Here is a 26,096-nt window from a genome sequence, read left to right on the forward strand (position 1 = left end):
GGTGCGCAGTGGCTCCAGGGAATGGGTAGAGTGGAGGAGAGGGGCAACAAAACCCTGAGGCATGGCGAGAGAACCAAGAACCCAACAAGGCGGGGTGTGAGTCCCGAACCCCGAAGCAGAGTAAGAGAAACAAAACCACAAGGCATGCTGAGGGACCAGATACCCCACAGTGCGGTGAGTGAAATTTACCCCAAAGCGTGGTGAGGGACCAGGACCCCAAGGTGGTGTAAGAGAAACAAGACCCCAAGGTGGAGTAAGGGAAACAATACCCCAAGGCGAGGTGAGAGACCAGCAATCCCAAGCCGGGATGAGAGAAACCAGACCCCAAAGTGGGATGAATGGAACCAAAACCCAAGATGGGGCAAAGACCAAGAACTACATAGCAGGAGAGAGACTACCAGGAGAACAGCCAAAGTGGGGAAAATGGGGCCAGGTGACCCCATCTGGGAACAAACACACGAGACATGTATTGGACTGAAATTAACAGTACAAACAACAAAAGCTAGGCGAGCCATTCAGCCTACTGGCTTACACTGTGCACAGGGGCAGGCAGCCCCTATTGAGACAAACACACAAGGGTCGGGGTCAAAATCCAATCACCTTTCATTTGCCCAGGTCCAAGCCACAAATGCAAATTCATTAAATGTATGTGTTTCATATTTAGCAATAAGCCCCGAGCTAGGGGTTATTACCACATCAGATAATGCCCTGGGGCCCATAGTTTCAGCCCCGAGTGACGCGAGGGCCATAACAAAGTCCCTGATGCATTAATGACACCCCCCTTGCGAGGAACTTAGCGCTGTTAGTACCCTGGCCCACTGGACCAGCGTACTATAAGCTACTTTCTTCAGTTGTGAGATGCTCCGGCGTTTCTGTTCCTGAAAAGGTAGAAAAGGGGGAAGGTAAGTGGGGTGGGAGGGGAAGGTAAATCCTTGGAAGGGGAGAGGGGGCAGTGCAATTACCGTGTTCCCCAGTAGGTACGATGCTGGCCTGCAGCCCTGAAGAGACTCAGAGCGGTGGGATTACCGTCTGGTAATGCCCCTGCTCAGAGCCTCCACATTGGCTGGTAGGACGCCACCACACTATCCACCCCCTCGCGGGTACTGATATAGCAGTAGGGACAGAACTCAGGTGATCTTGTGTCCAATGGACATTCTGATGATCACTTGGTTATAGTTTTCTTTAAATAATAGTGCCAAGAATATTAACGTTAGGTACAGTATAGGTTTTTAATATTTTTTGTGTGATCTAGAATACAGAAAAGTTCAACCCAAATGCCACCTTGTCATTCGCAAAATCTGCCACAGAGGATGCTCCCTGTTTCCCCACCACCCTCATTATCTACCCCGCCACACTGCATATGTTTACTACCCTCTCCCTTATGTAATTATAGGGACTTTTTTCAAACACCCTATATCCTCTGCTACAGCACCCGCCGGCATCATTTTATGCACCTTTGTCACGCCATTTCCTCCTGTACCACTCCAATGAGCTGCTTCATTCAGCACCTCCCATGGAACCAGGTCTGTTCATGTAGTGCAGCACCCACTAAAAAGAGATGGAAGGCAAGTTTGCTGTGGGCCCCCGTATGTTTTTTTACAGTGAGGCTATCATGTTAATCTTTGCATGCCAGGTTTCAGCGGAGGGGGGGGATCAGGCAAAGTGGGTAAACACTCATTTAACATTGACAGAAGATCATGCACTCTCTTCCGTATGTTATTTGCATTTATATAATGCCCACACTGCAAACAAACGGCTTTCTAGGTGCTGGGGCAAATGTCATAACCACACAAGGGAAACAGGTACAGGGAAAAAGCTAGCTGGAAATGTCTATTTTTCAAACCTTATGAAAAGGAATAGGATGAGGACTAGACCTATCCTAAAAAGGGAGCCCATCCGTTGGGTGTGGTGGGCTTAGAGGGAGGGGTGGGGGGGGAGGGCATGTTCAATGTTTCTTGAAATATGACCTAATCAATACAAGCATATTAGAATATATAAGTGCACAATAAGGGTGAAAGAGAGGGATCTGTGAGGAAAGGAAATAGGTTCCCCATGCATAGGTACAATTGTGGGTCATTCAGAATACACTGAACTGAATACCATACTCGATAGGTGGCCAGGAAAGAAGAGCACGTAGAATTTATATATGAGCTGGACGTGTTGAGCTAGACGTGTTGTGTTAGTGAGTTTATGAGCTGTTGTGTTATAAATATATTGGAGTTGTTAAGGTTGTAGTAGTTGGGAAGTTCTCGACAAAGAGGGTTGCTGAAGTGCACACCTAGGATTCCCTGGAGAGTTTGCAAAATGCACATATCCATGTGGCTGTAACTGTGCTGGGCTATACTTGGTGTACCCCTTTTAATAGGCTCCTTATTACTGGCTACTGAGGCTGTTCACTGTTAGATGGTCTATATTAATAGGGGACATAAGCTATGTTTGTGCAGTCCCAACTTGCCTTGAGGTAATGGCAATGTCCCGGTAACCCTAGATGCTGCCTGAAGTTATTTTGCATCAATAAGAACACTTCATCAAGTATGGAGTCTATTTCGCATTCAACATTCGGGGAATGGGGCTGTTTGCTTCTCTTCCCCAGCACATCAGTCTTGTGTGTGGAATGGTGACACTGTAGGTAAAGATCAATGAATCAAAGATCCCTGATTCAGGCACAAGTTAATTGGCTTTAATTAGGAGCGGTGAGCTAAAGTCGGCCCCTGTGTACAGTACTTCCAGTCGTGCAAGGCTACATTGAAGCAAGCACTCACATGGCCTCATTAAGGCTTCTTGCCAAAAATCCCTTACTGGTAACCACAGGCAAAGACCACACAAGTGGTGCTCTGGAAAGTGCGTTGCCCTTAGTGCATGATCCATTTGCATCCATGGCTCTAGAAAGGCCCTCTTTTAGATGGGAAGTCCTTCAGTGGAAGTGAGGGGACACTACCTCCTAAATGCTGCAGCAATACAAACATGTTGTCTTCAGCATTGCAGAACGGATGAAGCACGTTCTTTTCTAATGCCAAAATGCATCAGGAACGCAAGAAACCAGCTTGGCAAGTTGGATGCCCTGTTCCTGCGATTAGGAATAATTACATGCGGTTATTTGTCCACATCACAAAAGGGATGGGGTAAATAACCTGCTCAAAATAAAATCCCATTTCGAAAAATACATTCATATTAGTAATTTGAAAACTATAAACTGTTACTGATATATGGATTCAATGACCCATATTATCAACATGTGACAACTATGTTTGATTGTGAATGTGCCAATTATTTTGATATGTTTCGACCTTGGGATGATGGTTAGATCCTGATAGCCATTTGTTGTGCCCTGGTCTTGTCCAGGACAATGCTTTCAGCTCTCTGACATCAACTACATATTCATATATTGGGTCACATTATCCCTTAAGATACATAGGTGCAACTATCAATTTCTGGTGCGAAAAACCAATACAAAATGTCAAATAATGCTTCTACTATATTTAAAAATATACAAATTCGGCAAAAGATTTCAAACATGGCAGGCACTTCCAAACAGCTCCACCGCTCCAATGAAAAATCAACATGTGTTTAGGTCGGCCATAGTAAAAATAAACAACTTCACTTTCTTCATTACCAGAGTTTCATAAAGAAACACAAGCAAATGGCCGCGTTTCAATGACTCCTGCACCTTGATCATGGTTGGGAAACAGGAAGAAAGGACTAACATTTAAGGTGTCAATTCAAAGAAATAAATCTGCATTACCCACACGTGTAGTTTTACGCAAAAAAAGCAAAGAAAGTGAAAACAGACTGATAGAACATTGAAGTGCCAGTGTGTAACAGTGTTAAGTGCATAATGCAAAGAATAACATTCTTATTAATTACAAACATATTTGTAAGGAGCCCAGTATTGGGATTTAATGATAAAAAGGGGAATATTATATATTAAAGGTATTTCACCATATTATGATACATTGAATCCATAGTAATAATAAATAACATTTCAGAAGGGGTGAAGCATAAACAAATGAATGAATATTAATCTGATACTAAGATATAGGGCCCGAATTACACAAATATTTTCAATGGGACTTTTCCACGTTAAAACATTTTGATAAATGAGGCCCCTAGTGTGCCTATTCTCGGTCAGCTATACATCCATAAAGTGCAGTGAATTGCATGGTGTCAAGAGAAAGACAGCGCAACCCATTATATGAAATAAATGTAAACTCATATAAAACAAATTATACAATTCAAAAATTGAAACCACTGTATCTCAGTTGACATGCATTTGGCATTGAACGATAAACAGCACATTAGATCATAAAAGGCGCCCAACAGTGATATATCGCTTATGAAAAAATGTCATTCTGAAAAGAAAATTGAGAGGAAAAAGTTCAGAGCAAAGCAGAGCAAAATTTGAATAATTAATAATTGATAACCTCTATGAAAAAACATAAATAATGCATCAAATAGACTGAAAAAGGAAACAGAATTAACAAGAGTGTGGGAGCTCCTCTACTGAGAGCGAACATGGTTCATTTAACTGTTCTGTGGAATTTCTCCCACTCAAGACAGTCAGCATCCACGTTTTAGCTCACTGCAACATTCACAGAGGAGATAAATCCATTTGATATCAGTTTGTCCCGCCCACAATGGCAGTCCTGCAGCGAAATGCTCGGAAATTCTCCTCTGAACAAGAGTACCATCAGCAACCCCAGAAACGTGTTTCAGCCTTGTTACGCCTCCTCGTTGACCTGAAGCTGAGCCTCTCTAAGGTACAGTGTGTAAGGGGTCCTTTGAAGACATATATGATGCCTATAGTGCTGCCTATTTTAACATAATTTTAATAATGCTTGATATTTGCTATAAGCTTATTCTTACTTGAAAACATGACGTTTTGCCCCAACCTTTCATTTTGGCATGCTAAAAAAAACAAACAAAAAAAAAACATGTGTCAATGGGAAAATCCCTTTAAAGCCCTTTGGGCCTGATTCATAAAAAAACATGAAGTCTCTGCAAAGTACTTTGTGCGTAAATCAACTTTGCGCCTATCTTCATGCAAAATTCTGTTTTGCGCGTTCCACGTGTTTATGGATTTCTAACCGCAAAGTAACCCTATGCGCAAAGAAAATAGAGTAGCGGCCTAAATGCCCATGACACGCCTCCATGCAAACCAAAGCCAGCGACATATACCAACCTTTGCACTTACCTTATTCCCACCATCAAGCACCCCGTAAATACTGTGAGCTGTCCCCCCGTAACCAAAGCAGCACACCGGCAAGACTGTATATGAACCACTATAACAGAAAACTGCACCACGATAATCCATGTACCATTTCTCGTAAATGAAGACAGCTCCTGGTCAACCTGCGTACGAACCGCTATAATTCAAGGTAGCACACATCTAATCTGCATACGATCACCCCTATCACCAAGCAGCACCTCAACTACAAACTGGCACCCCTAAATTGCAATATAAGCATAACCTTTGCACGTTGGTTACTATGCGCTTAGTACTTTGCGCCTAACATGTGGCAACAAGATCACAAGGTTTGCGTGTTATTTTTCCCAACGTGAAGTTGCATGTTGAGATCCATGAAGTGGTGCATGACTGGACGTGCAATTTCTTTGCGTGGCCCATCCCTCAACAGGCACACTTTATTCCTCATTTTGCTGGGAGAATGAGGAATATGCATGTTCTACCCCCTATTTATTTCTTTGTGTGGGCGTGTCCAAAACTTTGCTTGGAGTGACGCGCAAAGCGCTCGACTTCACGCAAAGACGAAATACACACAAAGTCCAAACCATCAATTAGTAAAAGGACTTTTGCATGTGCAAAAGTGCTGAAAGTCAATTTTCTGCACGCAAAAAATTCCATGAATCTGGCCCTTTGTGTTTTGCTTCAAACTGCAGCTTATACCACAAGCCAAATATACATTTGACATATTTACGAAAATAAACTATACAGGCATGGTGACACAGCAAGGCAATTGTAAGTGACCACCTAGTGCTCCAAAAGCAGGTGGCACGAGTGGGCTCCATATTGACACTCAAAAATGCAAAGTAGGCCTCTCTGCATGAGATGGTTGCAACACATTTAAATGTTGCCTCAGGTGGCTTAAACCTGTCAAGGCTATTGATTTCTGCTCTAGACTTTCCACTAGTATCTGTTCGATTTGTTTGCATTCTTTAGACATTCCATCCATTGCATTTATTGCAAAGGCCAATGGGGTCCTGCAATGACCTACAATTACAAGCTCAAATCCTCTATTCCAGCACAAATACTTATACTAACTAAGGCAACAACACATGACCGATATCTAAGACACCTCTTCAGCCAAGTAACTTATCACAATCTTGATCAATGCGTTCCTGTGCAGTGGACTTGTCTCTCCCTAAACACACCCAAACACTCTCTTTTTCAGATACACCAGAGTGCCAAGAGACCAAACAAATGCCAATGGAGCATGGTGTAAAACCCAATTACATAACATAATGTTTTGCCGTGTGTGTACATTAGCCAGTGTCAAGGTAGTTCTTTCATCTGCAACTATATTTTGGGCTTTTAAGATAACTCTTAACAATTAGGGACTGGACCAACCCACTATTTGTTTTCCGTGAGATCAACAACATGTTCAACAAGTATGAAGGTGCCATTCCTATGCAAAAATGCGGATCTTGTAAACCCACCTTTCAAAATGATTGCTATCACACTGTTTCCTTTTCTAAGGGTTTAACAGGAATGGAAGGCAATACAATGTCAAGATGGTGTACCCCAACTCGCATACAAGGGAATGTGTGGCATACATGATTTGCCACTCTTGCCTATCCCACCACCACTTTGTGGGTCCGAGGAGGATATTTGAATCCCTCGTCATTCCCAGTGGATGCTCAGAAATCTAAGCGTAATTACTCTCAGGATGCTGACTCGATTACTTTACAGCAAATAATCTGCCAATTAGGGACGAACGATGTATGGCTAGAATCTCTTGGCACCATAATGCAGCATCCGTCTTTCCCCTAAGAACAATATGTTTTCACGCCTGGACTAATTCTGTGGATCATTTGCAAAACATTAACACGTTCCAGTGATTAACTGCGTGCCTCGTTCTTTAACTGATAACAACCTGGCAAGTATGTACATTTTCTTGAGATGTTCCACAATGCACTGAGAATATAATGTATTCTCCTACATCCTTCAGCATATCCTAACATTTTTAAATATTTTTCACACAGAATCCAAGTTGTTTTAACTTGCAATCTCATAAAAAAAAACTTTAGCATTGGAAAACATTGAAACTACAACTTACAACCTGTATTCAAGGCAACGAAAATCGAAATAGATGTGATGATTAAAGTGGGGCTTTTCTTCTGATCCATCAATTAGTGGCTGATAACTCATACATATGTACTGTCATCTTAAGTAGTCCAAAAGAGCAAACATAGACTTAGTGTACCGCTACAATAAGTATCGCTGAGAAACATAAACTCTCCTCCTTTTGTATTAATTTTTAATTTTAAAAAAACCCACTACTGCAGAGCCTGTATGTATGCAGCATCAGGAATAAAACTGACACAGGAAGATTGCCCAGACAAGTACTCGTAGTGCTCATAATAGACCAATGAAACAGGTCCATCACACTGTCAACAATCTCTCTCATGCACACGCACACACACAAACACTTGCTCTCTGTAAATTGAACTCATCTTAAAACTAAAACATGATTTATTTCTTTGTTTATTTTATTAGCTAAAGGGTGGATCTAGCTCGACAGCAGCAAACATCTGTACACGGTGTGGGTAGTCAGTGTTTCAGCTGGTTTATTAATAGCAACAATACTGTGAGTTGTGGTCTGTGTCCGTTTTTGTGCCCATCGGGATTGGTTACACTAGTAACATGCATTGCTCTGCCTCCTTGAAGACGGCATAAACCGAGACCATTGTAGGTGAAGAAAGTCAGAACAATGGATTTGTAAAATGTTAGATGAACTGTTCAGTCCCCTATACCAGAAAATAGTATGTGAGGGAAAAGACACATGCCTTCTATATATGTTAGATTACCTCTACTGTCCATCCAATGTCTAAATTGGATGCAGAAATGAACAATATTACAATTAGGTCTATGTACGTGCGCACCATTAGGATAGGTTGACTTGGTGGATGTTTGGTGCTAATCTGGTATTACTAATTTGATCACAGAATCCAATGTCAAAACAATGTTTTGTGGGATTGAGTTGGAGGGAATAGAGGGCTATCCAGTTATTCATGACACAAGACTCACCCAGCACCTACCCAAACACACACATCATTCCAGGTGTATTCCAGCTCCATTGGCTCCCTGTACCCCAGAGAATTGTCTTTAAAGGACTCTGCATAATATACCAATCCATCCACCTCAAATCTCCATCCAACATTCACAACTAACGGAAACCCATCACCCACACAAACTCAGACCAGCCAACCAAAACCACCTACACATTCTACCCTGCAAACTAACCTGCACACACAATTATTCATCCAGTGGGCACCCTGTGTGTAGAACACCCTATCATTCTACATCTACACATCACACTCCATCATCACTTGAGACAGACTCAAAACATACCTCTTTCCTCACACCTGATTCAGCCAGAAAAACTCCCTGACATCATCTGTCTAAATTGATCTTCCTATACCGTTTGGAAATTGTTCTTTCTTTTCACCTCCACCCTTTTAAACTTTGTAAGGCTCCGAATCCCTCTGAATCAATCCAATAATAGACACAAATTCAAGTCCATAAATACATACAATAACTATAAGTTGTGATTAATGTTGCTAAGCAAAACTATAACACTTCCATTAACCTAAATCTGGTACAGGTGGTTAAGAGTCGTCTTAAAGTGAAGTCTTCAATTACATGGCATCGGCCGCCTACGCATCTTGTTGAGAGATATTCCACATTGCATTTTGGCTATAGCAGATTGAAACATGCCAACCATCCGAGTTCTTTTAATTTCTAATTAACTTACTCCTTGTCATGGAATATGCTGTGGAGCTGTGAAATTCTTAATCTGGTGTCGTCCACCAAATTTCAAAGCAGAGTCTGAAATACCTTTTTGTTGCTTGATTCCAATATTGTTTGCAAATAATTTCTTATCGGTATTCTGTCTAAACAGTTTACTCAAATCTTCAAAGATTCAAAATAGTTGTGTCGCTATAAAATGTGCACTGGATCTTGCAGTCCTCTCATGATCTATTCATGTTTATTGGACTCATGGAAGCATTATGGTACTAGCTCATTATGCCAAAGCAATGTTTGCTGCATATTCTTTGCAATGCACAGGCGCTGACAACTTTTTTTTCGCGGGATCTAGGATTACATGGCAAAGGTTTGGTATCTTCATTTTTTAAATAAAACAGTTGATCCCAAATGTCTAAGAAAATATCAAATATTGTATCCTCTTAGACCAATATAAAAACAATTGGGGTTTGATCTGCTACATCTCTTGAAGTTGCATACATTTGAGGCCTTTCCATATCAGCCTTCTCGTGTGAAGCTACTAACTAGGGGTTCTAATTTTTAAAAGAATGACTTAGGTATACAAGCTGGGAGTCTGTGAAGTAAACACATGAATTGTTGAAGGATCAACAATTGCATTACATTTACCATCCCTTTTTGGGAGACTGGCCCATCACTTTAGACTTTCTGGGGTTTTAACAAATAATCCATCATTTTACCCTTTATTATATCCATGTTTTTCTTGGCTTTTTAAGCTCGAAATGTCAAAGCAAGAAGATTCCCTAATGTCTCTGTTTCCTCATTCTTCCATATGTCACTATTCCTTGTGTATATTTTCTTTCCTTCATATACGCAGCTTTGAATTGATGATTCAGTTTAACACTGACTCTCTAGTTTTGTTATAGCTGTTGTATTAATGACTTCCTGGCTATTGATTCCCCCTTGGTTCCTTGTTAAGCTTTATACTTTTTTATGATGAAAACACATGAGTTAAGACCACCTTTAGTACACTTGATATCACACATATCACTCCCAAATTTCCCCCTAAAGAGATGCATACTTGTTTTATGGGCTCATATCCTCTTGCTTTGCCGTTGCATTGCGCCATGTGGTGGTGCATTGACTGAAGTTTGAAGCATATCTTGAATATCTTGAATGTCTTGAATGTTTTGCAATATAGTTCTGATTTTGTTGGTATGAGGTATCTTGTCAGTATTATAAAGCGAGGTGTGCAACCAATCGTTATAACGTTCTCTTAATCTCTCTTGAATTGAATTGACTTAATTGCCCTTGATGTCCCAATATTCTTGTGTCAGCATCGGTTGCAATAATATTCTCTCTGCCAGCTGCTCTTGTTACTCCTGATTGCCCATCTATGTACACTTTGGAAGGTGTTGCATGAATACATTGATGACACTTGATTCTTGTTGATGAAAGGATGCTTCATTTCAAGGCAGGTCCATATGCATTTTTGCCATTGTGCTTTTCCCCTAATGACCCCCCGTTTCCCAAACTTCCACTGTTGAACCTCTGATGTGGCATTTCCCTGTTTGTTGGCTCCTTTTTGATCAAATACATTGCATGTGGCAGTTACCTCATGTCTCGAAAGACTGATGGAGCCGACAGTCCAAGTATAACCCATCCATCAATGTGTTGTGGAACCCATGTAAATATGTATTTGGAAAAGGAAAGTGGAAAGGAAAGTGCATGTATATTAAAATATTTCTAGAAGCATCCCCAGAAAACATCCTTATGTGCAGGAAGATAAACTCAGCTGACAGCTTAACCCATAATACTGGGTTCTGCTTGGCATCTTTCTCGATAACTCTACACGCACACATGCAGTGATGATTTAAGTCTGTTCTTCCCTGGGAACATTGTAATTGCAGTTAATTGAAAAGATAATGAATGATCTGTTAATGTGTTTGTTACATTGTTTTAAAAAAGGAGAAGAACAACTTTGCAATCACTTCTAATTGTATTATTTACCACGAAATTAGAACTTGTTAAAGCATTGTAACTTTTTTTGTCCCCTTTTCGCATTGATAAGAAGTTGCCTTTTAAATTCGTCATCGTGATGTTCAACACACCTCACTCTCTTTCTATCTCCCACATTGTGTTGCTTGAATTTGCATACATTTAATTGTCCAATCATGTAAAATGCTGAGCTAATAACCTAAGTGTTGAACATTCCAACAAAAGGTGTGCAATACTGCCCTGAATTATACAATGTATATAGTTTTCCTGAATTATAATTGAAACGTTCCACAGAGATAGCATTTTTACAATTAATGTAAAAAAATTATGAAGACCACAATACAGGCACTGGCTTCATTAACATGAATTTGTTTTGCAATGTTCCCCTTTCCAGTGCCTGCTCTGAGAGGTTTTAAGACTCAGAAAATAAACCATCACTTACAAGTACATACAAAAAAAAGTAACACTTGCCTCCACAACCATGTTCCACTCAGACGAAAAAACTCCTGTCACCAATGTCATGCAAACTGCAACAGAGCTCAGACACCATGCCCTTTAAACATAAGGCATTCCCTCTCTTGGGGAATGTATGTTACTTCAGTTTCAGTGCACAAACATCCCCTTTGAAATCAGATAACAAATAATGCATGATCATTAAAAAAAGAACTGCTCCAGTTCAACAAACCTATTTTCAAAGGTTTCCAAATGCACACACTCTTGTTATCTGCAACAAATCAAATGTATTGCACTAACACCTTTTGCCAATTTACTTTCCTATACAATATTGATTCCTTGGCAAACAAAATTTCTGTTAGTATTTTATGATCGAATTTTATTGGTACATTAACACTTCTTGGATATATTGAGAACTGCATTTGTATATTTAAATTCTTTATGTATAATAGTGCTACTTTTTATTTGATTTACTTTTTTACTGAAAACTCTGCTAGACCTATCTGAAATACAGGATATTACCATCGAATATGTAAATTGAAAATCGTATTGAAATTAAAATTGTATGAGCTTTACACACATTTTGTTCTGTAAATGTTGCATGCTTAAAGTGCTGCTTTATGCAGTAATTATCCTAAAATAAAGTTTATTAGACATGTATAATTCTATATTAAATACATGATACTTATATAAGCACCACAACTCTAAAACCTATATTAGTGTTAGTGGAGCAAGGGGATGGGGGGGTTGGCAGGTAATGAACTCATTTATCTCCTGTGCTGGGCTAGCATGTATTCTAATGATGTTGTGGTCGCTGTGCCTGATGCATGTGCCTTGGTAGGCAGAGGCGTTTTTATTGGAGGGCAAAAGGGGCACTTGCCCAGTGCCCCCACCTTGGAGGGGGTCCCACAAGGCTGTCTGATATAAAGAAGTTAGATTCCTTTGATCACCAGACTTAAGTAGAACACATCAGGATATTTTATGGCATGGTGCTGAGGCTCTAAACCTAATGCCTGATTGTTTTGGCAAGTACATTCTGCCTCGAACAATTAATCATGTAATGCTTTCGGTGTTCACAGTGGTATATATAGTTTGTGTGTTTGTTCCTTGCGGCACAACTCCTGTAGCATTCTTTCCTTCCTGCGGGAATCATGTGAAATAGCAAAATTTGAAATGCAAATTGGTAAATTGAGTGCCACAATGGTTCAAAAGTTAGCTCAGTGTGCTAAGCACTCATTGCAGAGATATGTGTTAATATACAAGTTTAGGATAGCACATTCCTGTAAGGCTCGGCCAGCCTTACAGGATACCAGGATGCCCCAGTTGGTTGATATAATACCCAACTTCCCACATAGTTCTTATGATCGTTGGGATAATAAACCAACTGGGGCATCCAGGAATCCTGCCTGTAAGGCTGGCCTAGCCTTTCCTATGCCTGTGTATGTACTTGGTCCTGCAGCACAACAGGTGCTATTATCAGCAATGTACCTGCATCAGATAGGGGTTGCTATAAAAACAAACATGCCATCCTTATGGTGAAGGTCTAGAAATTGGTTTGCTCAGATAGGGTGTTGTAAAACCTAGGCAATCACCTCCAACGATGAGCATAAACTGTTAATCCAAGAGATGAATAAGTATCCAAATTTGGAACCAAAGCATTCATGTTTGTATCCTGGCTTTTCCAGCAGACAATACAGTGATACTGGTCAAATCATCTAATATCTTCTACATTACTTTACTGTCTTCTGTGAAGTGTGCCTCCTTGCATGCTGGTGGCCCATTACTTGCTCTTTCTTCTTATGTAGGCCATTTGAGTGGAAGGGGTTGTAGACAGAAGGGAGCTGACCAGATGGTGCAGGACTCGGGCAAGCATATTTTAAAGTCTGCTCATTTGACACAAAAAACGCTTTGCATTTTTGTAAAAGTCAAAGATTTTTCTGCAGGTTTATAAATTACAATTTCACAAGCCAGTATTTTGGAACTATGTACATTTAAAATATAAACGACCATCCCAGATAAAATGTGTTAATTCACACTGATTGATATGCTGGTACTGATATACTTCTCTTGACGATGGAGAGAATTAAGCTGTAATCATTCTGTGTTACACCATTCTATAATATTTTGTTTTAAAATGGTCATGTTTGGTAATGTGATTGGTGTACTTTCCTAGTCAGTTTTATAAAAATGAGATTATTTTAGTCCATGAAAAGAACTGGTAATGAGAGTGCTCAAATGAAGAAATTGCAGAGTTAGCACAAATATCAGATTCACTGCATAACCAGTGTGTATAATGCTGTGCATCTAATTTAATATGGCATTGCCTAGCTTGCCAGTCCCTAAAGCTTTTAAAATGTTCAGCCCTTCAGAGATATTTCCTTCTTAGGGTTTAATCTTCAAAACAGCCACACTCATGGTTCCACTGGCTATAATGCTGCTTCCACTATAATAGTAAGCATTGCTATATTGCACACCACAGGCACTTTATTCTTTTGATCTCTAATGGCAGCACTATTTGAAAACCATGTCCCACTTATAATCTCAGTCTATCTGGATACAGACACCTTCCTGGTAGCTTCTAATCTGTGTCCACTATCCATGCTATGGTATGTGTAGCTTTCTCCTTCGTACCATTTGGTCTCCTCTATCCATGCTTGAGCACGTTTGTGTTCGGTGAGGCAGAAAATGTGATTTCTCTGTCTATTCTGGATTACACATATAGTCCTGCCTTAATACATCAGGCTGCATACCTTCCTGGATTCTATTGAAAAAGGTTTCCTTGAATCAATGCTAAAACATTAGTAACCTCTTCATAGACTGATAATGTTAGCCTTTAAATGGTACTTGTTTATCATTCTGATTTGAGCAAGAATGAAGAGGGTAAGGGGACATAAAGGGAGTAAATATACTTATATTTAATGGTGTGAGGCAGCATATCAACCTATGGGTTGTGATTGGGGCAGGGGGGGCGGATATTCTTGATCACTTAATTCCTTTGGTTTGGTGGAGGGGGACCCAAAGATGTCCATGCCCAGGACCCCAAAAGTGCTTAAGATGGCCCTGTTGGTAGGGGGCCACACCTGAGCTTCCCCAAAAAGGTAAACTGGGTAAAGATAAACAAGAGGCAACTTTGTGCATGCAGTGATTTTCAAAAATGGTGACCGTGTTTTATTGGCCAGTTGATGCAGGTACATTCGACAGTGTCAGGGTATTATGAGTATTATGAGTACAAATAAACATTATTCTGAGGGCTTTGACACTTGCATTTATCATATGCAATGTTAAAGATCAGAATGTATTATGCATCAATAAATGAAATATAAATAAACAATACTATAATGTAGGTAAACCATGACAATCTTCTTTGGATACACTGCAAATCACCTGATTTGGCTAGAGTGAATTTCACAAACATCCTTTATGTTTTGAGCAAAGTTTTTCAGGTGTGTACTCCACACATTCAATATAACTAACCTCTGTGTGTTTCGAGTTTGTGATCAATCTTGTCAGAGTTGTGAGAGGAGCCGAGAATGCAGGAGTATTTGATACTTAGGTAAAACATTTGAATAGCATGTGTTTCAGGGTTAAGTAGAACAGTGGAACAGGATCTAGTTGACAGAGCAGTAGTCTTTAAATAAGATGTACTTAACAGCAGGTAGAACAGTGAAATGGGATGCCTGGTGATATTTTTTGTTGAAAATCCCTGAGCGTGCTGGGGGCAGGAGGTTACATTCTATGGATGTAACGGAGTGTGAAACATGCATACCATATTCCGTCACTACTAAGGAGAGAATACCAGAAGAAAATTGCTAAGTCTTTTGGAGGCAGGATATTGTGTTAATTGGTTCCAGCTGAGTCTGCATAACACACAATACCTTGTTGCGACTAGGGAGGAGAGAGGTTCCATGAGTTTCAGTAAGTTCAGTCTCAATGAGGGAGCTATGGCACCTCACATGAGATCTTGCAGCTCTGCTGTATAGAAAATTTGGGATTTATTTTAACTCACATGTTCAGAGAGTCCAGGCCTTTCAAATTTTTACAAATCCCATTAGAACTGCAGGGCGGGCTCCTTATTTTACATTCTTGACCTTAGAGAAAGGCACTTGCCCCAAGGTGACTGGTGACAACATATTTACCTTTGCTTTTTCTAAAATGGTGCATGTCGCCGTAAGCACACTTCATATTTTCTGCAATGCTGTCAAGCATGCACAGTGAAACCTGTATTTGCCATTTACTGTAAACAAAATGTATTTGCAGTAAATGATAAATACTTTTATAACATCCCCATACTCCCCTGCAAGGTCGAGTATCATGCAAATGGTACTCACCCTGCATCAAAACTACTAACCAATGAGAGTGAGCTAGTACATTTTGCGAGCCATGGAGTCAGGTTTGCCCAGACCTATTTACACATATATAATGTGTTTTATTACTTCTTAGTAGATGTTTACATACATTGAGCAGAGGAAATAAATTGCCATGGTTGTCCATGGCCCATGCTCTAAAACATATGTGTTCCACATTTACTGAATGGTGCATGTAATTTATTTAATGGCAAAAATGTTTTGCTTACTGTTCTTTTAGGGAAATATTCACACAGAGGATTGTTGCTTGATCGTTGTGTCTTACTAAAGTTATTGTCGGCAATTTCTCCTTATAAGGCCAACGTCATTATATCAGCTGCAGACAACCTATTTTTCACAGATAGCCAAACATTTCTTATTCAAGTGACGGTCATTGGTGTATAATACATGAAGTGATACTACCAGACCATTGTCCATGCCAGAAAGGACTACTCCCAAATAACTGTCTGTGCAAACTCAGCTGCCTATGCTTCCGCTGCTGCATCATTTCAAAGAAACTGGGATCTGAGCCTGCATTGATTATGCAAATGGGAAAATCCCCATCTACCTCAAGGGTTTCTCACAAGGATCTTGTTTAATGCAGAGCATGCATTATTTGCCTTCCATCCAGAAATTGTACGCAAGTCTGCTCCTTCTCACACAAGTTCAACAATAGCTAAGCACTTAATTGTCTTATTTTTAGCACAGCTTCTGTGCTGAGGACTGTGACAAGTGTGCCAATGCCATTGACCCATTCCTGCCGAATTAACCAATCTGTCAATGAACCAAGTGAGCACTCAGTGGAACCTGCTACTTTCAGACAATTGAAGAAGCCATCAGTTAAGGGTTGGCCTCTGAATCGATGCAAACATAAAAGACAGTTTGCTATTCAAAAAATTAAAAAAACAATACATGCATAGATTACTGTAAAACCAGTGTGAAGTAAATTGTCTCAAAGTAGTATATTGCCAATTTCCTGACAACCTAGCTGGAATTGTTTCTTTAATCTACTAACAAGCTAACCGCTACATCACACAGCCATACATTCTGAACCAAATACATGTCCTAGTACATCTACCTAAAATATAGACTTCTTCAGCCATGCCACCATCTGTATCATGTTTGCCAATGGAATTCTTTATATTGGATAACCGAACAGGTAGGGTTAATGTGGCATCCTGATATTCTGCATATGACATAGTGAATATTGTAATGTATTGATGAGCAGAATGGATTAATCTGTGCCATTTTCTGTAATGGCTTAAGCCTAAACTCTGTACATAATTTGGTACATATAATGCAACAAATACCTGAGTAAAACAAGGTTCAACCATCATGAGTTACTAATCAAAATATTGGGAAGGGCAATGAAGATGAGGTATGAGAGCAGGACAAACAAACAGGTGTAGGAACTAAAGACACCGAGAACAGTGAGTTGTTAAAGAGAGTGAGTGAAAGTAGAGTTCACGTAGAGTGAAAGAAGAGGTGCAAGACAATGTGCAATTGCGACAAAACTGAGGATGTGAATCTGAAGATTTACATAATGCCTACTTGTGGCTCATAGTAAGCTGCAGGAAAGATGAGCGTCTGCATAGGGGATATATGGTGCTTATAATAGAAGGACAATTCCCTTTAAGCAGGACACCATACAGTAGTTGAATTGTCTCCTGATCAAGGTAAGATTTCATCTTGGGTGGAATTGGAAGGAGCTTGACAGATGTGCAATCTGACTTCACGGAAGAAACACACTGACAAATGATTTGAGAATGCAGATTAGATTGAGTCCTAGAAGGCATTACATTTATGCATTTTGAAAATATTGTTGAATTGTACATCATCATCTGCTGGGAGAAAGTGAGCAGATTGTCAAGGTGCAGATTGTTGGTCCTGTCAGTCTTCACTGCTTACAATGAGAAAGGCACAACTTGGTTTGGGGTATGAAGGTAATTGGCACATTCAAGGCAGGGATTGAATGTGAAATAAATAATTTATTGACTAACACAACAAATGAATGGTAGTATTTGTCCGAGTTGCTAATGTTAAAAGGTAAGGTATTTATAATGCCATTTATTTAATGATGAAGGTGGAGCACAGCTTTACGTTTAAACCAAAGATGTACAACTGGAAGTTGATCACAGGATGGATAATGGCCGATATAAGTTTGTCAACTTTAGGAAAAGAGGAGGTAGAGACAATGGGCCTCATTACGAGTCTGGCGGTAACTGTACCCCGAAAAGCCGGCAGCCTACCGCCGGACCCGTATTACCATTCCGCCTCTGTGATTCCCGGAATCACTGGGGCATTACGACTCGGGTGACCCGGGAATTCCAGAGGCGGAATTCTGTAAGTCCCCATTCCCATGGAGTCCTATAGGACTCGATGGGGACAATGAAAACACTGGTTCCATCTATGACAGAGCCAGTGTTTCCATTTGCACCTGCAGGCGGGTGGCGTTACTCCCGCCAGGTCAGACCTGGTGGGAGTGACACCTCCCGCCTCCTGGACTCGTAATCTGGCAGTCTGGAAACAACGGTGGCAGCGGGTTTACGGCCACTGTTGTTTCCAGACCAGCAGACTCGTAATGAGGCCCAATGTTTTTCTAGGTGAGCTAACGATGCATTTCAAAGAGCCCTATCCCAGATAGAGCTGCAACTGAGGTGAACTTAGTATGAGGTCATGATCTGATACAAACAATTGCAGCAATAAATGATTCTTGGAATGATTTAATTTGAAGGATAATTTGTCACTATGTTAACAAAACTCATAATGATAATAATTATACTAATAATAATAATAATAATAATATTAACTTGCACTCGCAGAGAGCCCTTCATGCAGGATTCCTCCTTGTTTTGAGCACTATTTTAATAGTGACTATTATTAGCCTTTTCTCGGTACTCAATATATTTACCTGTAAATGATTAAAGGCTAACTAGGCCTTGCTACTAGAGTCAAACTTGCCAAAGTGTAAGCCTGCCCAACATGCCCTATCACTAAGTTTAATTTGATGTAGTGACATCTTAAAGACAGAACAGGGTGAAACCAGCCCTCAAATGTGGGCAGAAAATACATATGATAGCATTTTTATTCTCGTTAGACATTCAGAAATTCTGGAATGCAGGCTCTAATCACCAATAGGAGCCTGCATGTTATGCTTCTCTTTTGATCTATGCAATGCTGAAATATCCAACATTGACACCCAGGGAAGGATACTTAGCATCCGGTGGTTGGAACTGTGGGTGAGGATACACTGTGTACCGCCCCCTGTTTCCAGCCATCTGAGGCCCTTCCCTGGTGCCATGATCTTGATAGAGGGGAGGCAACAGGTAGCCTCTCCCTGTTGCCACACCATGCACCCAAACCCAAAAACAAAATGTAAGCATTCTCCACGCCCTCATTTTCCCCTGGTGGACCTGAGCTTCGTGCTCCGGTGCTGGTGCTCCTCCCGTCCATGGCCACCCTAATAGAAATAGAAAAGGGACAATGTCCCTTTTCTCTATGGCGATGGGAATATTTTTTCAATATGTGCACCCCAGATGAACCTTGGGGTGTGAATTGCTATCACCCCTGCATCGGGGCCCAACATGGTCTAGACTGTGGCTGGTGGGCCATTACCAGTGACATCTGCCCAGACACAGGGGTGATTGCAATAGTAGTCCCAGAGTGGCCACAATCAGCTAGATTCTAGAACCAGGAAAGGTCTGAGGTACAGCAGGTACTTACACATGTGCGCGAGGTTTGAACTGTGGCTCCTCTGCAAATGCCCTGGTTTGAGGTACATGGAGGGAGAATTCGAAAAATACAATAAGTTCTGGCTGAATGAGTGGTAGAACATGAAAGTAGGATTTAGTCGAAGGAGGGGTACAAAATAAAGTAGCACCTGTGGCAGGAGCAAAAGAAAAGTGAAGAAGGATATACCATTGATTTTGCTGGGTAAACTCTGACTGAGCACCTTGCATGACATGAAACACACAGGACATTTCTTGGTAGCGACTGGAGGGGTGAGACTACAACCACAGACCTGTTTGAAGGTAGGTAAGTAATTACACTCAGTGGGTCTGAGTAGTGTGCACATTTTTGTGATTGATGAGAACAAATTCTACTTGAAAAGAATATATGGAAGGTTTTGGAAGCATGAAATTCCATTCAGTGGCTGTAAAGCTAATTTCAAATATGATGCAACTGCTTTCTTAAGCTTATGTTAGTCCAATAAGGGAGACACCAACCAAACGAAGTACACATTAGTGGTTTGTCCATGTAGTAAAAGGGTTGGAGCTGAGGCCCACTCCAGTGGCTTCATGTTCCAGGATGTTTTAGTACAGAAGGGTGGGAGTGATTGGAGAGCCCATGAAGACAACATTAAAAAGCTTGTTACTAAGAAAGGTATTTAAACAGTATAGCATGGAAGCACATTCCTATAATTCCTTATGTCATATTTCTTGTTTTGAATGCATTGTCACTGCAACTTTGTTTTTTTCCCCTTTCTAACCCTGTCTCTCCCATTCTTAACTATCATTCCACTGTTTTTTCTTTTCCGTTCTTCACTCTCTTGCGCCAACTATGTCTCCCTTTACACTCTCCTGTCCTAACACCCTTCTTCATTTTCTTTCTCAGGATTTCTGACCTTCTCTCTTGCACTCCCTCCCTTCCACCTCATCCCCTCACATTATGTCTGTGTTCTCTCCTTTTAAACCCGATCCATTCTGTCTCCCATTACCCAATCCCAGCTTCACTGTCCTCTTTCTCCAGGTCTGTTGATCTTTCTTGTTGTATCTCCTATTCCTCTCATCTGGTTTGTTTTCTCTCTCCTATTCTTCCCCTAATTTATTTTACTTTCTTCACAATTTGTATCTTGTACCTCTATCATGTTAGTCTCTCCATTTGGTTGTATTCTATTATCTCTGCCGTCCCCCTCTCTCATGGTCTCTCTTTCCCCTTTCGGTTCTGTCCCTTCTTACTTTTGCTTCCTGCTCTCTCTTCTCTATTTCTTTCCTTCCAGTTCTGTCTCTTCTTTGACTCTCCACTCTCTCAATCTTCTATCAAATGTCATACCTCTTTTCAACTCTCACCCTGTGTTCTCTATCCTCCTCTCTCTCATTTTGTATTTCTTATTCCCCTCCTCTCCCTTTTATTTTCTTTCTGTCTATTCTCCTCTTTTCCAAATTATTTTCCATCACTTTCTTGAACCCTCTTTCATTGCCTGTTTCTCTTTTTACCTCCCCCAATAGTTCTGTGAGTCTCTCCCACTCTCAAACCCTGCTGGAACCTTCCTGCCTGCTCTCTCTTATCCTCAGTTTCCCCCACTCTGTTTGTTGACCGTGGTCTCTTGTTCCTTGGTAATTAATCTCTCTTGCTCCTGCTGTTTTCTTGGTCTCTTCGCTGGGCCAGTGGCTGCAGCATTCATGTCCACTAATGCAGTGGAGACAGGTACTACAGTGCCTGCCACACACATTATCAGACTGCTTCAGCAAGACAAAGAATAAACAGAGCATAGATGTTCTTCTGTAAAATGTTTGCTTTATTGTAACAGGGTGAACTGTGTGATTCATGCTCCCGAGGCACAACACCTGGCTCCACATTGTGTGGAACACAGATGTAGTTCATCTCATCAGTCCTCATATAAATGGAAAGACATTATGATTGCCTTGACCTCCACTTAGAGACTCTGTTTCAAATGCCTTTAGATGTGCTTACCAGTCCAGTAGTGCGCCATGGTCTCATGGATTTCTCAAGCAAAATGTGCTCACATAGGGAGCAGGATGATGTGTGCCATTGGTTCTGTACCTGAGTCAGCTTGCCTCAGCCCTTCATGCCCCCTTCTCCTGCAGGTGATGAACCGAGCACCATCTTGTGGGTAAATATGATGGTGATAAGTAACACCAGTTACCAAGCACTGTGAAACTGGATTCCCCGCCATGGTGGTGCTGTATAAAACACCACATATACACCAAATAAGGGTGCCCCACTCAGTTCTTTTTAACACAGTAGTGAAATGTACATAATACAATTCTGTGATTTTAGGTGTTCTGGGTTCACCCTTGCTACAAGGGGACAATATAAACCAACCTGTTCTTCACCGGATTCTCTGATGAAATACCTGGTCACTCAACCTTTTGTTGAAATTATTTATAACAATAGTTGTCCTGCAAAACAAAATCATTCACAATACTTATTCTGCACCAGGATCTACAAATCCAGTTTTATATAACATTGTTTTTAACAAACAAAATAAATAGACAGTTCCACCTTTCTCGTTGTTTCTTTCAAAGTTCTACATATAATAGAACATATTCTATTTCAGTAACAACTCTGTGTCAATGTGTTGGTAAAACCACACCGTTGTGGTATTCATCAAACAATCTGGTGGAGAACTGGTTGGCTATATAAAACACCAACATTATACTCATTTTAATAATTATAACCTGCTCTCCTGGTTACTACGTCAACCAGTGGTTGAGCATCTCCCGCTGGTGATCCTTTTGTACTAGCACAGCAGGAAACAACACCCACTCCAATGCACTAATCTCATATAACACAGATGCTGAACGAATGGTAAGGCCGGCGTGTGGAGAGGAACGTCTTGTACAGGATCTACCCTGCCATGACTGCAAAGCTAAACTACAAACTTGCATCATGCCGGCATTCCTTTGGCCTTAATGCCAGCAATGCACTCCTGAATCTTGCACTAAAACTAACATTGCTTGACGGATAGGTGATGGGGAAGGCCTAAAGGCATATCACCTCCCCACCAGCACTATTTAACTCACCAATTCTACAGACCTGTGCTAGGGTCTCCCTGGTAGAGTCTAGTGCACCTATTATTACTCAATAATGCCTTCAGTGACAGGAAGTAATGTAAATGGCAGGAGTGCGCTTCATAAACCGCGAGTAATGCAGCACAGGGTTGCATTGCTCCACGCTTCAGCCCTATTGGCCGCATTCTTCTTCGTAGCGTGTTTGGTTTAACATTACCTGAACTCACTGCCCTGTACCAGGCACCGTCATCAGGCATGCAGCAGTTCACCCCAAGATGCTCAGCAACCAAACGAATACAAATATAATTATAAATGGGCATATGATTTTCTTGGCAGATCTCCGGCAACGGCTAGATGTGTCTTGTCATATTAGGCACAGAAGTAATGTTCTCAAACATTTATTATTTCTTACCGAAAGAGAACATTGCACAAATTAATGGAATTGCTTTTCCTAATAGCAAAGCCATTTCTGTTCAGCAGCAGAAATATATAAAGAATGCCAAGGTCCTGGACTCCCAGTCACTGATTGTTTTTGATGAACAAAGTTGGCATTTCTAGAACCTATATCGATTGGAAATACATAAACATGTATTTTTGTTGAGCTAAATTAAATAACTAGATTAGGTTTTTAGAATGTACGACTATGGTAGTAACATATTGCCCGTATTGAAAGTGTAAACAGGTGTTGCTCTCATGTGCACTGAATTGCACAGGTTGACAAATCAATCCCTTGCAAGTCATGGGGCGTCTCACAGACAGATGTTATTATGTATACATTATATTATAGGGTGAAGGTTGCTGCTTATAGTGAAAATAAAATACATTTGCGTGGACTTACCCTAAAATGGTATTTCTGGGAGGTCTTGGATGAAATTTACCAAAAACGAATGTGTGGCAACCGTCATTTCATCCAGGGGCGTCATTTCACCCAAATGCCAGGGTTAGTGGAAGTGACAGCACACGACCCTTGACCTCTGATAACATCACAGGAAGTGATGTCATTTGACCCCACCCTGAAGTGATATCGTGGGAAGCGATGGAACACGACACTTGACAAAACAGGAAGTGGCATCACATAGCATTGTTCCTAAGTACACTACGAAAAAAAATGTTATGCTATCACTATAATGTGATATACATTTCATACAAGAATGGATCGCCATATGTACTGTTAAGATCAGTGTTTATAGCCCCATATTACTATGAATGCAAGCAGACGCCCATGGCCAAATGATAATCATGTGTTATTTTATAGGACTTACGCTTAAGCGCTTTATATAGAAAAAAATATATACATAAAATATCACCCAACCTGTGCTGGTGGTCATTTATTGAGCTCAGAAGGATGAAAGGCTGAGTGGAGGTGTTTATGAACAGACTAAATTAGTGACTCATCCCCTGAAGTGTGCCTGAAATAAACCTTTAATGAGTCTAGCAATTATTGTATAGAATTCCAGAAAGACACATTATTTGGTTTTCCTATTCTTTCTTATTTAGGGTCACTGCTGTTTTTTTTATTTTCTTCTTTTTTTCTTCTAAGAGGCCTGAACAAGAAAGCCAGCCACTCCAGAAGCAAAGAGCCACATGTTGCGGGCCGCAGCCCAGGAGCTTGCATACAAAAACAAAAAAATGTGTTAGGGGTAGCTGGGGGGATCACAGGGGTAACAATTGCGACCACTAAATAACGTCCCTGATTTCATCCAAACTGGATTTTTTGTGGGAAATCTATAAAAAAGTTCAAACGTTATTAAGCAAAGATTTTTTATTTGTTTTGGCTGCTACGGGGTATTGTGCTATTATTAAACAGGTGAAGTGTACAAGTGCTGGATGGAGTTGCACCAAATAAGAAACTATTTGGACAGACAACATAAAAGATATTCCTTTTTTTGTTTGGTGTAACTCCATTCAGTAGATGGTTTAAAAAAAAATATGTAGAAAGTGGTGACCACCTTTTCAGAAATGAAAAGGTGTTATTTATTTATTTATTTATGTGTGCCCGATGTGGACAATTTCTGCAGTAATACCACAGGAAGTCGGACATAAAAAAGTGCACAAAATTATATTTGGAGGAGGTATAGGTTTGGCTTTACAACAGGGTAGCGGGGTGAGGAGAAAGGAGGACAACATAGTTAGGTGGCCACTTTGCAGATGGCTAGAGAGCCTGTTTTGAGGCAGAACATGTTTGGCTTGCTGTGGAAATCATCGTTGGGAACATCACTAGAAACCAATGGGAAATGAATTGTGTCACCAGAAAGAGATAAAAGGAGATTGTCATGACGGTTATAGACGGTGCGTATGAGATGGGGGAACTTAAAAAAGAGGAGGGGAGGAGGGGCCCACACAGAGAGTGGCAGTGAGGAGAGGAGTTATCAAGCATTTGATGAATAGCAAGGTAATCAGCAAATGCTGCATTACCTTGGTAATGATTACGGAGGCAATACAAAGGGGTTGCAGTGATCATGGATATAATTTCTGGGTTGAACCAACAAAGAAATGAAAGAAGGTTGAAAAAACGTTGGTGCATGGCCTCTGGCCAATGCTGCCCTGAGTACCATAGTCTTTTGTTAGCAGGCCACCCTTTCTGAGTTTGAATTACCTGCATCAATTCATTATTATAAAAAAATAAAATAAAATTAGCTACAGACTCTAAACCCTTGCCAGATGACAATCCTTCACACATTCACAGCCAAAAAGGTTGAGACTCACACTTCTAAGGGTCTGGCTCTTCCCTCTGGTGAAAATATCTACATGGATGTTCTGCAACCCAGGCTACTGTTGGATGTCCGTGTCCAATACCTAAAGGAATATGGCCTAATGCAATAATGTATTATTCTCTCCTTGCATGCTCATAACCCACATACGCAGTCTGTATTTTGTTTGGAGAGTGAAGTGAGAACCAAACATATTGGTTCTCAGCTTGCATGCTGGTCAAACCAATGCAAATGCCTCCTTTTCATTTCTGGCCCAGTTCGGCTTTTGCTTGGTTAAGTGCCTAATTAGGTATGCACAAGGTTGTTCTACCCCATCGGGGTTCAATTGTGCTAGCATTGCACGAATTCTGAATTCACAGGCATGAATGATGAATTTCTGCCTATAATATGGGATCTTTAGAACTGGGCCCTTGCCCAGGTCATTCTTCAAGCTGTGGAAAGAGAAATGACAGGCAAGTGTTAAGGTGACCTTCTTGAGCAACTTTTTTGGTGTGACATTGTTTACGGGAATGTCAAATGTCCAATACCCCTTGAAAAAAAAGTGTGTAATAATCCATGAGGCCCCGAAGGTTCTCACTTGAGTCTGGGTCATGGAATGTCCCAATCCATCACAGCCTGGAATTTGGCCTGGAAAGACTATTTTTCACTCCACCCAGTTGGTGTCTTTAGTAAGTCTCAGTTCCCTGCGCTATCTGGAATTCAGCATCCTTGATAGTCAAGCCAGCCTACTGCATGGTTTGAAAAACATGTTTCAGATGGGATAGATGGTCGTCCAATGTATGACTGAACACTACAATTATATCTAATTAGGATATCTTGAAGTCTTCCAGTCCTGACACTACCTGGTTTACCATCCTCTGAAAAAGCGCAGGGGCAT

General features: G+C 40.8%; 1 protein-coding gene across 1 annotated transcript in view; it reads left to right on the forward strand.

Annotated features, from left to right (window-relative positions):
• The window catches only part of CDH13 (cadherin 13), a 2,842,668-nt gene that overhangs the window by 2,562,588 nt on the left and 253,984 nt on the right, over positions 1-26,096 (forward strand). The window lies entirely within an intron of this gene.

The sequence above is a fragment of the Ambystoma mexicanum genome, chromosome 1q (assembly GCF_040938575.1).
Source record: "Ambystoma mexicanum isolate Mex_15411 chromosome 1q, UKY_AmexF1_1, whole genome shotgun sequence".
NCBI classification, from domain to species: domain Eukaryota; kingdom Metazoa; phylum Chordata; class Amphibia; order Caudata; family Ambystomatidae; genus Ambystoma; species Ambystoma mexicanum.